The sequence below is a fragment of the Ochotona princeps genome, chromosome X, assembly GCF_030435755.1.
Source record: "Ochotona princeps isolate mOchPri1 chromosome X, mOchPri1.hap1, whole genome shotgun sequence".
Classification (NCBI taxonomy): domain Eukaryota; kingdom Metazoa; phylum Chordata; class Mammalia; order Lagomorpha; family Ochotonidae; genus Ochotona; species Ochotona princeps.
The window spans coordinates 67,508,738-67,523,400 of NC_080865.1; the positions used below are offsets into that span (position 1 = coordinate 67,508,738).

General features: G+C 40.3%; 2 protein-coding genes and 1 non-coding gene across 4 annotated transcripts in view; 1 reads left to right on the plus strand and 2 right to left on the minus strand.

Annotated features, from left to right (window-relative positions):
* LOC101520270 (protein BEX1) overlaps positions 1-14,663 on the minus strand; it is a 184,774-nt gene that overhangs the window by 148,756 nt on the left and 21,355 nt on the right. The gene's annotated exons all lie outside the window — the stretch shown is intronic.
* LOC101521002 (protein BEX2) overlaps positions 1-14,663 on the minus strand; it is a 49,145-nt gene that overhangs the window by 13,210 nt on the left and 21,272 nt on the right. The gene's annotated exons all lie outside the window — the stretch shown is intronic.
* Positions 4,624-4,729, plus strand: LOC118760523 (U6 spliceosomal RNA). Its single transcript, XR_004996831.2, has one exon. It is a non-coding gene; the product is annotated as a U6 spliceosomal RNA (small nuclear RNA).

The following is a 14,663-nucleotide window of genomic DNA, read 5'->3' on the forward strand; positions in this document are numbered from 1 at the left end:
GAAAGACAGGGCCTTGCTGGCTATGGAAGGCAGGAGAATCAGACAATACTCTGAGATTTCAATACAGTATTACCAGAAAATTAATAAGGCAGGTAGGTTAATTAATATTAAAGCTACAACACCTAATTCAAAGATGAACATAAAATACTAACAGAGGGCTAAGAAAAGATTTAAGAAAAATATATATCCACATACATATGTGTGTATGTATATGTATATATACACATATGTGTATGCAAACACATGTGTATACACATATATACACATGTAACTATTAGTATTTATACATACATATATGTATACACACATTTTTAAAAACTCATAATGCATGTGTAGAGACAATATAAAAGGCTTGGGACCCTTAAACCCGTATGGAAGACCTTGGTGGAGTTTTAGGCTAATGACTTTAGCCTGAGCAAGCTCTGGCTGACTAACTCACTCGCTCTCTCTCTCCTTTCAGAAAAGAAAAAAAAAAGAAAATAGGTAAGTAAACTTAAAAAAAAAAACCTGAATTTCAGAAAGTATAAAGAGTGAAGTTTACTAGGTTGTTGCTGGAGACCTCTAAAACACAATGGTTCACATAATGCAAAATAATTAACAATAAAAAAAAAAAAAAAACACACAATGGTTCAGCACATTAAAATTATAGGCCTTTGTTCCACAGCATTAAGCATCAATGGCTGACAATGTACAAAAAAAAAAAGAATTATGAGTGCCTCTTCATAAAATAAGGCAGGAATGTCTCTGATCCAAAGAGATAAAAAAAACCCTAATCATATCTCTAGATGTCTTTTGTCAGTTTCCACAAAACAGTGTCAGGTTGACCTACCATAATGCAGAAAGTCAGCAAAATCCAGTCTGTAGGAAACTCTGCAAATCAAACAGCCAAAGTTCTGTTGCAAATAACTGTAAGAAAAAAGAAAAAGATGAAGTGAAAACTAGTAGGTAAGTAGAAAATGTAAATAAATATGAAATTTAACATAGGACAATACTGGGAGAAAGCATTTGGTACAGTAGGGATGACACCACTTGAGATGCTTGCCTCCCCTGTTGTAGTGCTTCAGTCGAAGTCTAGAGCAGACTCTTGGCTCCAACTTCATACTAATGCCCACCCTGTGAGGTAGTGGTGATGATTTGAGTTCACGTATCCCTGACATCCATGTGGGAGACCCAGGTGCAGCTGCCGGCTCCTGGCTTCAGACCCTTCCACCTCTAGCCTTTGCAGACATTTGGAGAGTGAATTAGCAGATGGAAGATCTCTCTCTCTTTCTCTACCCCTTATTTTCAACTTTGCCTTTCAAATTAATACATCTCTATAAAAAATTAAAATACCCTATCATTTGGATAGTTCAGATATTTAACTAGTTTTATAGTTCTTTTCCTTCAATTGCATATAATCATTCAAGTTTTCATTCAGTTTTAACTCAGTCAATGCCAACCTGGAATAAACCACTACAAAGTTATGACAATAGTGTGATATCTATTTAGTCTAAAGTGGTTTGGCTGTTTTACAGAAGTATTTGGATTACCTTGTTTTGATAACTTTTACTGAATAGCTATTAAAGATACAATTTATATATAGTGAATTGTGCACATATGGAGAATAAATTTCAGAGAACCAGTGTTCTGGCATGGTGGGTTAAGCCAACACCTGCAATGCTGGCATCCCATATTAGAGCACCTGTTGTAGTCCCAACTACTCAGCCTCTGATCTGGCTCCCTACTAATGTGCCTGGGAAAACGGTCAATGACAGCCCAAGTAATTGGGTCCTTGCTACCCATGTGGGAGACCAGGATGAAGTTCCAGGCCTTGAATTCAGCCTGGCCAAACCCATCTTTTGCAGCTATTCAGGGAATGAGCAAGCGGATGGGTGATCTCTCTCCCTCTGTCTTTCCATCTCTATGTGACTCTGCCTTTCAAATAAATGTGGGATGGGGGGTGGGAAATTTCAAGTGACAAGCATTGGCTAGCATGTCTAACATAATCACTATTGCAGTTAAGATGTGAAACAGTTCCATTATTTAGAAAATCATGCCACTTTACCATCCGTACCCCAACAAACATTCTGAGAAACAGTAATCTGACTCCTGTCAGTACAGATATCTGTTTACAATTACTGTGTAAACAAATTCAGATTATATCTACTGTTCTGTGCCTGGTTTCATTCATGTTACCATCAGCATAAGTAGCTAGTTCCCATTTAGTATTTCACTGTATGTGTTTAGTTACCTATTACTGCCTAACAAATGATCTCAACAATTGGTAATTTAAAACAAATATTTATCATTATATTACCTGTAGGTCAAGAAATGACATGCAGTTTAGCTATCCCAAGGTCTCTCACAAGGATAAAATTAAGGAAGGTGTTTAAAAAAGGCCCCAGGGTCCGGCGTGGTAGCCTAGAGGCTAAAGTCCACCTTGCACACGCCGGGATCTCACATGGGCAATGGTTCCAGTCCTGTTGGCCCTGCTTCCCATTCAGCTCCCTGCCTGTGGCCTGGGAAAGCAGTCAAGGACGGCCCAAAGCCTTGGGACCCTGCACCCACGCAGTAAGAGGCTTCGGGTTCCTGGCTTCAAAATTGGCTCAGCTCCGGCTGTTGAGGCCACTTGGGGGAGTGAATCAGCGGATGGAAGATCTTCCTCTCTGTCTCTCCCCCTCTCTGTATATCTGATTTTCCAATAAAAATAAATAAATCTTTAAAAAAAATTAAAAAAGGCTCCAGTCTCATCTTAAGGCTCAACTGTTGGAGAATCTACTTCCTAACCACAAGGCTGTTGGCAGAGTGTAGTTCCTAGTGGGCTTTTGCAATAAGGGCCTAATTGCTTTTTCTGGCTTTTCACTTCCTGCTGTATTATTTCCAATAGCAGTGCAAGCCTACCACACTTGCACCCGCTACCCCAGGTCTCATGTGTGCTGGTGGGTGCTGCAGCCCAGTCTGGTTTGGTCCATCTCACCTTGGCATATCCTGACAGGTGCTGTACCCTGGACTGGCCCGGTCTGCCCCAGTTCCAGCTCATGTCCAGTTCCAGGTTGCACAAATGATCTTAAAACATTGAGCTTGCAGCCCACAAGTTTGCTAAAAACTTATTCTAACAGCAAGAATTTTCTTCAATAAAAAATGGTGCTATCTACAAGTAAAGTACAGTGTTGAAAAGAAACAGTGAGAGTAACACATTTCCTTTATTCTCAGTAATGGTGGAGAGAGAACTCTAATATTTTCTTTTTACAATTTATTTTATTTTCATGTGGTTTATATAGTTGAGAAGGATGTATGCCTATGTGGACCACTGATTAAGGTGGGGAGGGTCAAGGCATGGGGGAAGTGGATGAGATAAATGCTTCCATTTCTTCCCCCTCCTTTATCTAGGGTGATGACAGTGAGAAGGGAAGAGGCCCCTCACAACAGCCAAATCACATCAGTGCCTGATGATGGGTGCCAGCCACTTCATGTCATCCTAGGATCCTCAATGTCAAGAAGACTGAGGAACTCTAATATTTCACCAGTAATTTTATTACTTGCAGATTTATGGTGAATTTCCTTTATCACTGGGGATTTTTGCTGAGAATATTTTTTAAATTATGAACTTTTTCAAATATTTTATAATCTATTATAGTAAAAGTATCTTTTATTCTGATCATTACTAGAGTACATTACTCCATTTTGGAATGCTAAATCATCTTTGCATTTCTCAGATAAACTTCACTTGATCTTATCCTTTTCATATACTGATGGATATTGTATGCTAGAATTTTGGTGAGGATTTTCCTTCTTATACCTACACTATTTTTTTCTTGTAATAGCTTTGCCAGGCTTGGGTGCAAGGATTATTCTGGGCTCTTAAAAAGATTTGTAGGGACTGACTCCTTCTTACACCAGCATTCCATGTGAGCACCAGTTTGCATCCCAGCTTGTTCACTTCCAATTCAGATCCCTGTTAATGCATCTCAGAGGCAGAGAATATGGCACAAGTATTTGGGCCCTTAATACACAGTGGGGATCGCTTCTCAGCCTTTTGGCTAAGATCAAGTATAATACACAGTGGGAGACCTGGATGGAGTTCCTCCTTTCTGACTTTGGCCTGGCCTAGCCCTGGTGGCTTTGGGGAGTGAACAAGCCAATAGCTCTCTCCATTTCTCTCTTCCTCTCTTTGTATTAAACAAAAAAGTAAATTTTTAAACAGCACCAACTGTGTACTCTAAATTCTAAGACATTTTGTGTAATGTTGGTGTTATTTTTATAAATAATTCATAAAATTCAGCAGTATAATCACCATAGAAAATTATATTTATATGAATATATTTTATGTAGAACTAGTCAGTTTCAAGGGTTTCTTTTTCCTTAAATTAAAATGTTTCAATTTTCAAGGAATTTGCCTGACGTTAACTTTTGAAATGGTTGAGTACAACTTGTTCCCCCTCTGATATGCAAGATGGAGTTTAATCTCCAAATATTCAGAGTGAAAACTTAATCTAACTTTGATGTTTCAAAGTGGGATGGAGACTCTCCTCCTCCTGGATAGCTGAATACTGTGACTTTTTTTTAAAAAAACTGAAATCAAAGGATACATGCACATACTCCCAATGTCTTTGTCACTTGCTGCCCTTGAGACTACCAGCAAGAGTGCTCGCTTTGGCAGCACATATACTAAAATTGGAATGATACAGAGAAGATTAGCATGGCCCCTGCACAAGGGAGACTACCAGCAAGAAAGCCATTGCCAGATGTAGACTCTTGATCTTTGACCTGGAAAACCATGAGCCAAAATACACATCTTTTCTTTAAAAATCACCAAATACCTACAACAACAAAACAGGCTAACACAATTTTATGGGGAAAAGTCTCTCATAACAAAAAGAAGCATTTTAATTTATATTAATTATTACTAATTATTTTGGCAACATCCCTTATTTATATCCCGATTTTCATATTTCTGTGTCTCTGTTTTATTGTGCACTCACGAAAATTGTATGGGTCTCATTAACATTTTGTAAGAACTAACATTGGCTTTAGTTTTTAAACAAATATTTTCATTTTGCATAGATTTCTATCACTAATGTTATTTCTTTCTGTTTAATTCATATTTTTAACTTATTGTTCTCCACAATACAATTCTGCAAATAATATTTCTTTTTCTCTAGCATTATAGATGGACATTTATATAAGCAATTTAAAATTTTTCATTTTTCCCAATATAAACATTTAAAATTACAAATCTCCCCCAAGCACTGTTTTAGTTGCATCACCAAAATATTTTTAATTTGTTATTTATCTTTTAACCCATTTAAATTTAAATGTGCTTTAAATAGTATTTAATAGTGCTACATAGGTTTTAAGTGATTGTCCCCAGGTAATACTCACTGCTAACATGATTGAGGGGTTGTGTTGCTCATCTTCTTAGAGAATGGCCCTTTCTTGTTTCAATTTGCAGTTCTGTAGTGTCAAATACAATAATTTTTGCTGTGAATTTTACCTTTTCATACTTCCAAATTATTTTGTATCTACTTCTATAAGTTCTTGTGATTCATTAATTTATCATCCATGAGACAGTTTGACTGTAAACATCTGAGGTTGTAAATGTCACTTTCAACACTGTTTTTGCTACATAAAATAGGTAATGATGTTCCAGTTTTAACTGTAATTTTGCCAGAGCCACATGGATCATGCAGTAGCATCAATTTCTTTTTAAAGATTTATTCATTTTATTGCAGCCAGATATACACAGAGGAGAGACAGAGAGGAAGATCCTCCGTCCAATGATTCACTCCCCAAGTGAGCCACAATGGGCTGGTGCGCGCCAATCTGAAGCAGGGAACCTGGAACCTCTTCCGGGTCTCCCACGCGGGTGCAGGGTCCCAAGGCTTTGGGCCGTCCTGGACTGCTTTCCCAGGCCACAAGCAGGGAGCTGGATGGAAAGTGGAGCTGCCGGGATTAGAACCGGCGTTCATATGGGATCCCGGGGCTTTCAAGGCGAGGACTTTAGCCGCTAGGCCACGCCGCCGGGCCCAGTAGTATCAATTTCTACAAGAATGTTTTTGAATTGATTTTTAATCACTCTTAACAATGCATTGATATTTTTGTAGCATGTTTCTTAACTTCATGTTGATAAAATTTATCTTTTCCTCTGTTGTGGACTGTGTTCATTGACTCTGTATTTAAATGGATGTATAATACAAGTGTAGCAGAGACTGATACGTTCAGATGTGGAGACACAGTGCAGTAAGTCATCCAGATGAAAGACAGACACCCAGTGAAACAGCTGAAACTGTCCTAACAGTAAGATGCTAGACTCTCCAACATTGTCCATGTTCACAGTGTCACGAAATACCTCAATAAAAGCATGATGTTCTTGGGCCCAGCACGACAGCATAGTAGTTAAAGTCCTCGCCTTGCACTCCCGGGACCTCATATGGTCACCGGTTCTAATCCCAGCTGGCCCCGCTTCCCATCCAGCTCCCTGCTTGTGGCCTAGGAAAGCAGTTGAGCGTGGCCCAAAGCCTTGGGACCCTGCACCCGCGTGGGAGACCCAGAGGAGGCTTCTGGCTCCTGGCTTCGGACTGACTCAGCTCCAGCTGTTGCAGTCATTTGGGGAGTGAATCAGCGGATGGAAGATCTTCCTCTCTGTCTCTCCTCCTCTCTGTATATCTGCCTTTCAATAAAAATGAATAAATATTTTAAAAAGCATGATGGTCCTATGACTGTTCATGAAGGACCACCCATTGTAATGCTTGAGGAGAAATCAGTGTGAGGGATAGAGGGCCTGGCGCGGTAGCATAGTGGCTAAAGCCCACACCATGCAAGCACCAGGATCCCATATGGGTGCCAGTTTGTATCTCAGCTGTTCCACTTCCCATATAGTTCCTTGCTTGTGACCTGGAAAAGCAGTTCCCCAAGTTCCCCTACTAAGCCTGTTCCTAGCACTAGATGTCATGGATGCCAGTGGGGGCAAGGGCCATGCTTGGCATGGTCTGCCCTCAGTCCTAGCCTTTGCATGTGCCAGCAGGTGCCACAGCCTGATTCAGCTGAGCCTTCTCCCAGCCCCAGCTCCCGTGAGTGCCAGGTGTATTCCTGTCAGGTGAGTTCTGTACTCCAGCCTGTCTTGGCCTATCACAACCCCCAGCTCTCACACAAAGTGGCAGGTGCTGTATTCCCACAGAGGTGAGTCCACAAGTCCCTTACCTAATCTGCCCACAGGCCTGGTTCTCTCACATTCTGGTGTGTGGTGTGACCCATGCTGATGTGGCCCACCTGCTGCTCCAACACTCTTGGTCCGATTTTGCTTCCTAGCCCAGTGAGGCATGTCCCCACCTCCAGCTTTCACATGTGTCAACGGGTGGCAAGCAATACTGTTTATTTAGCCCAGTCTAGGTCTGTCATGTGAACAGGTGCGTTGGCCTGACCCAGACATCATGCCCTCAGGTTTTCCCCCTGTAAACCACTCCATCTCAGCTCTCTCACACACATGCAGTGGCCTGGTCTGTTAAAGACCTAAAAAGTCCTTCCTTTCCTCTGAGACATGCCCTCAGCCTCTGCCATGGCAATGCATGCCTAGGTCCCTTACCCAGGACAATCTGCAGTGCCCCCACCTGGCAGCCAGGATGGCATGCCCTGGTCTGGAGTTCCCCACTTGAGAGAGAGAGAGAGAGAGAGAGAGAGAGAGAGAGAGAGATCCACAAAGGTTAATTGGCTCACTTGATTATGGCAGCTGAGTCCCAAGACAGATTGTGTGTAGGCTGGATACCCTGCAAAACTAGTCACAGAACTCAGTCCAAAATCAAGGGCCTCAAAGCCAGGGAAGCTGAAAGCAAGGGAAATGCTTCTGTATGGCCTGGAGTTCAAAGACCAGCATCTGATTTCTTAGGAGGGAGTAGAGTATGTCCCAACTCTCAGAGAAACCAAATCATCTTCTGTGTTTATTCTCCCACCAGTTGATGGTGTCCTTCCGCTTTGAGGCCAATTCTTCCCACCTGGTCCACTCACTCAGACTCTAATGCTAATCCTGTTTGGAAACACCCACACTACCACAATTGAAGTAACACTTTTTGTAGGTTTATAGGTGTTTTTAAGGTGACACCTAAAATTAAACATTACCGTTACAGTAATCAAAATGATGTGGTGCAGTCATAAAACAAATGTATGGACAAGTGAAACAGAATAGAAAGCCCAGAAATAAACTGATAAATCTAAGGTCAATTGATTTTTGACAATAATGCCAAGAACATAGTATGGTAAAATATGTATAGACACTTATTTCATATTATATACAAAAATCAACTCGAAATAAAAGAATAAAAAGCAAGTGCATATATTCTCAAACTAATAGGATAAACGTCATCGGAAAGACAACCAGAAGCCCTGAGCAGTCTGCAGAAACAGAAGAACAATAAACGTCCTTCGGGACCAGGGAGGAGAGCTTTCTCTGGTCCGAGCCTGGCTCCACCTCTGGACCCCCGCCCTCCCTCGCAATGACCATCGGGATCGCTCCGAAAACCCCTCATAGCAAACAAACAATCATACAAACTAAAAAAACCTAAAATAGATAAACAACAAAAAGTAGAGCTTGGAATCTGACAGGAAAGAGCTGGCGTGGATTGGCTCATGCCTCGCTGGGTGGGACACAAAGATTAGTCACTCCTCACCATGGTGTTGAGGATTTTCCTGCACACACCCCCCCAAAAAAATGTTCTGCACCTTAATTGTCGACAAATGTCTTGTTAGAGTTACAAGCCAGTTTAGATTATCCTAAAATCTGCCAAGATCAGCAAATCATACTTCAACACAACAAATGGCTAAATACTAAAATGAAATAGACACGAGACTGCTTAATAGTACCCTGTAGCCATTTTAAGGTATATAGCAGCCAGTCCTGTATATAGACTAAAATTGAAATGTCAATGAGCTAATCATAGGATGTGGTTAAGAACTTGCATTTTTTCTTTAACATACTGGTTACTCAAAACCATGTCAATTCCATAATATTGCAAATTGTTGTTGATGTTATATTGGGACTCTTAATTGACTGGGATGATATTCTACCAGCTCTAACTTCGGACCAGAAATGGTCTCCCCAAGAAACTGTTCAACCCATCTGGACAATAAGTAGCTGGACTCTATGCTTGGTATTCATTTGCAAGGAAAGAATCTTGATTGAATTTGAACTGTAATACTGCATCAAGGTGGAGGAATCCACCAGGGGGGAGGGGAGGGGGAGGGGTGGGAGGATTCCCAGAGCCTATGAAACTGTCACGTGAGGCAAAATAATTAATAAAAAAAAACTAATAGGATAAAGTATGAGAGAACAGTTCTATGGCATTGACCCAGGAAATAATTTAAAATTTTTTTTTGTTTTTTCATTTATTCCAGGAAATGATTTTATGGATGTAAATCCAAAAGCACAGGCTTCAAAAGCGAAACAGGTATGTAGGATTACAGCCAAGTAAAAAGTTTCTAATAGCAAAAATATAAATAAACTGAATGAAGAATTAAATTATATAATAAGAGAAATATTTGCAAACCATAATCTATAAGGGGTTAAAATATAAATACATAAAGTTCAAAAACCCTTCAATAGTAAAAAAAAAAAATCCAATTTAAAAAAACAGACACTCCAGCGGCAGCATGATGGACTTGGGAAAATTCACAAAAGACACCCATTGTGAAACAGAAGGGGAGGGAACGGAGCGGGGGTGGGGGGGAGAAGGGAGACCCCAGCGGCAAATAAACTGTATCAAAAACAATTTTAAAAAAAATACAGACAAAAGGTAGGTGTTCGGCATAGCAGCAATAAGCTCTTGTCCCAATCAGATTATTTGAGTGCAATGGCCAAGTCTGGCTCCTGACTCCAAATCCTGTCAGTCCAGAGCCTGAGAGGTCAGACTCAAGTAACTGGGTTGCTGCCACCCACATGGGAGACCTGGCATTAGCCTGATCCAGAAACATCAATTGTAGGCATTTGGTAAGCGAACAATCAGATGCCTCTCTCTCTATCTCTCTCAACTAATAAATATTTTTAAAAATAGACAAAGGACTGAATTGACAGTTCTCAAAATAGAAAATAGAAAATATACAAATGGCCAATGGCCACATTAAAAAAAATATTCCACATAAGTAATGATTAGTGAACTGCAAATTAACACAGTAATGAGAGATCACTTCACACCTGTTAAAATGCCTATCGTTAAAAAGGCAAAAGATTTTAACAAGTGTTGGGAGTATATGGAGAAAGGAATTCCTTGAACTCTGTTGGCATAGTTCAGTACAGTCATTGTGAAAAAACATAGAAGTTCCTCAAGAAATAAAATACAACTAACATATGATCCAGCAATCCCACTTCTGGCACTTCTGGGTGAATGAAATTAGTATTTCAAAGAGATACCTATATTCCCATGCTCAATATTCATGAGAACAAACCTGTATCTACTAACAAATAAATGAATGCAGAAAATGTGGTATATATACACAACAGAATATTATTATTCAATATTACAAACATGAAAAAACTATTTGTGACAATATTGATGAAGCTGGTGGGCATTTAAATGAAATATACATGCACAGAAATACCATAGGATCTCACTTACATGTAGGATATAAACATTGGAACTCATAGAAGCAGAAATGAAATAAAATAAAATGATGATTACCAAAGTTTGAGGACAGTGTATTGGGAGATGGTGACAGGTTTAATACTTTCAGTTAGATGGCAAGAATAATTTCAAAAGAAATATTTTACAACATGGTGACTATAGATGCATAGGATTTGTATTCATATTTTAAATCCATTTATTTATTTGAAGGAAAGGATACACAGAGAGGGAGAGACAGAGAGATCTTTCATCCTCTGGTTCACCTCCCCAAATAGTCACAATAGCTGGAGCTGGGCCGTTCTGAAACCAGGAGCTTCCTCATGGTCTTATGCTGCCTTTTCCAGGTACATAAGCAGGGAGCTGCATGGGAAGTAGAGCAACAGGGACTGAAACCAACACCCATGTGAGATACTGGCACCATAGGTGATGGCTTTACCCACTGCACCATGGTGCTGGCCACAGGACTGGTATTGTTGAAAACTGCCAAGAAAATATGTTTTAGTGTTTTCATCACAAAATGCTAACTATATGAGTTAATGTGTGTGTTAATTAGTTTGCCTTAATTATGCTACAATGTATGTATACTTAAGAACATCGTGTTGCACACAATCCATATAAACAATTTTTAGCTGTCAATTAAAAAGTTACAAAGAAAATTTGCTCTTCACTACTAAATGTGTGACTATCAAGAAGTTGCTTGTTCTCTGAACTCCTTAGTTTCCTTATAACAGTATTCTGAGTATCAATAAATATTGATTATATATATATCACTTAAGAGGGTCCCTATTCCTTAAGAAACATTATGAAAGTATTTGGTGCTGCTGGGATTCTTGCTGTTATAATTATAACACTAAACTCGCCCACAAAATCTTCCACTCCCACCTGTCTCCTTATAACAACTTGTAGGAGAAAAATAATTGTGTTCTAGGTAGAACTGGCTTACATGCTTTTATCTTTTTAAAAGATTCATTGTGTTTCTAATGTATTGTGAAGGCAGAATTACAAAAAGGAACATACAGAAAGAAAGAAAGGGAGATAGCTTCTATCTGTTGGTTCACTTCCCGAATGTCTGCAGCAGCCAGGGTTGGGTCAGGCCAACACCAGGAGTCAAGCGTTTCTTCTGAGTCTCTCACATGCGGGGACCCAAGCATTTGGGCTGTCTTCAGCTCCTTTCATGGGCACATTAGCACGGAGCTGGATTGGAAGTTGAGCAGCCAGGTTTCAAACAAGTATCATGTAAAATACTAGTATCACACAGAGCAGTTTAATATACTATGCCACATTGTGACCCCTCCGATGCCTTTTTAAAGTTTTTGTGAAAGTAACCCCAAATTCTGGAGGATTTCTTTGCGGGAGGGTGCATGCACAGTGTCTCTCTGATCTCATCTATGAATCCCAAGAGTCAATAATACTAGGCACACAAATCAAATGTAACTCAATATTTCATTTTTGGTTGCCTTTGCATGTTTTTATATGGCAGTCTTTTTTTGAAACCAAGAGGTACTCTGAAATGCCCAGAAGATCAATTGAAGATGTCTTTATCTAGTAGAACTGCTGGAGGATGAAGTGAAACAATGCAAGACAGAAATATAATCACGTCTGCTGTCTGGAATAATCATTGTGTGGTAATGCAACAAGAATAAGGCAAAAAGATAACAAAATTCTGTTTTAGTAGTCCAGGAGTTGATGGCTGCCTGCAGTGGATATCAGTGGAACCTGAGTGCAAACTTAGATTTGCAAAATCCTTAAGGTCCATAGGAGGTAATCATTGGAGCCTGGTCATTTATTGGCGCACAGGGAACTTGTCAATCATGTAGTAAACACACTGCCATTTAGTTAGAACAACTCTGTGATATATTTGCAACCATTATTTACATTTCATAGACAAGGCACAGAGAAGATTTAGTATCCAAACTTTACATCCAAGGTCATACCACAGAGAGTATATTAAAATCAAGTGAGGGTCTGTCCAGTGCCACGCTTCTCACTAAGATGTTAAGTTTTTTGACATTTGGATTCTTCCAGTCATTTGATAATTGTTAGTACAATACGTGCATGAAACACTGTTCACAAAGAATTTAGAAATTCTCCACCCTCCACCTACCAAACAACTCTTTTGCATCTACCACAATTAGTCATTCCTTAGGAACTATAATAACAATGTTAACTTTTTATAAAGACTTCTTTTGAAACATGCAGTTTTACTCTGTGATAATTTGCATAAAATGATTAGTAAATACATTCATGATGAATCAGAATTTTCACAAAAACATTTTTTTAAAGATTTATTTATTTTTTTATTGGAAAGGCAGATATATAGAGAGGAGGAGAGGCAGAGAAAAAAAAATCTTCCATTCACTGGTTCACTCCCCAAGTGACCACAACGGCCAGAACTGTGCTGATCCAAAGCCAGGAGCTTCCTCCGGGTCTCCCACTCGGGTGCAGGGTGCCAAGGTTTTGGGCCATCCTCCACTGCTTTCCCAGGCCACAAGCAAGGAGCTGGATGGGAAGTGGAGCTGCCGAGATTAGAACCGGCGCCCATATGGGATCCCGGCACATTCAAGACAGGGACTCTAGCTGCTAGGCTACTGCGCTGGGCTCTCATAAAAACAGTTTTAAAAACTAGATTTTCTGCATTTTTTAAGGTAACAAATCCATTTTAGATGATTCCCCAAATCCTTGCCATCAAAAAGCTTGGCATGATGGGTGACTTAATTTACCATTTTCCATTGGTGCTATAAGTAACTCCTAATTCCACAGTATGGCTTCATGTGGTGTAGCAAAACGTAAATAGAAAGCAGATGTCTGAAAGAAATGAAAACCTACATGATTATGAGTGAGGGTGCTGAGAAAAGCTGGAATATTTGGGATGGTATGTTGAAGGGAATGAAAGAATATGGGCATGATGCAAACTTGGAGGGAACAAGCATGATACTGAGAGCAAACTAAAAAAAACAAGGTGCGACTGACTTTTTGAGACTTGAAATTCAGGAGCAAGGGACTCTGGGAGTGCAGCTTCAGGGTGTTCCTAATGAAAGAATCTCACATGTGTGAGAGCCCCTTCAAAGGGTAGGTTCCAGCTGTCCTGTGCATTTTAAACTTCCAAGAATGTATCTCCCCGAAGGGACTAAATATACATTATGACTTCAGCAATGGAAACAGGTTGCTAGGTCTTTTTATCCTCCCATCTTGAATGGTTTTGCAAATGTACACATTTTAATCGTATTTTTCATTATTAAAGGCATAGTTAATTTATGGGAAATTGGAGAGGGAAGGAAATTATCAAGACAAAGGTGAAAAACACAAGCCAAGCAATTGCATTCTTTCCTAACTCACCCTAATCTCTCCCATTTGGTTTCAAGGAATGGCGGCTGTCAGTGGTTGAGGGAAGGTCTGCTGAAGGAAAGCTCTCCATTTTTCCTGTCTTACAGCCCAGAAAAAAAAAAGACTAGCAATCCTTTTCTACATAACTATGAAAAAAGTAATAAGAGACACTGTAACTGTGCAAAGATGTTGCCCCTCCCTGGTAATCAGAGAAAGGCAAATACTGCCAGGGAGAAGGGGCCACTTTTGACCTCTGGAATTAGCAATGACAAACATGAGTGACAGGGCCTGGTGTGCTGGGGGGTGGGAGGTGGGGAAGCCTGTCCACTTCTGAGGCCCCGGCTGGTGGAAGGGAGAAGTAAGGACCAGAGTTGGAGGATGACATCATCCTCACGTGACCAAGAGCTGAGGTGAACCCAAGTCCTTATATTCCTGGCTGTTTCTTCCCTCGGTATCCAGCTCCTCAGCACCCCACAGACCGGCTTGCTTGTGCCAAGGCAAGAAAGGTAGATTTCTAAGGGAGCTGCGGGGAGCCCTGGGACAGTAGTGACTGAACTCAGTGACTGCTCCCTCAAAATTCGTGGAAGAGACTTCAAATGTTGGAGGGGGGAAACGTAGGGGATCTGTGGAAATCAACTGAGGGCTATCCAGAGATTTGGTGATCGTTCAGAAATAATCAGTTTCTCTCACCTGGCAAGCTTTCTCTGGACTCTTCTTCCTCTCTTCAGTTCCTTGAAGACAGTGCTAGGCCTG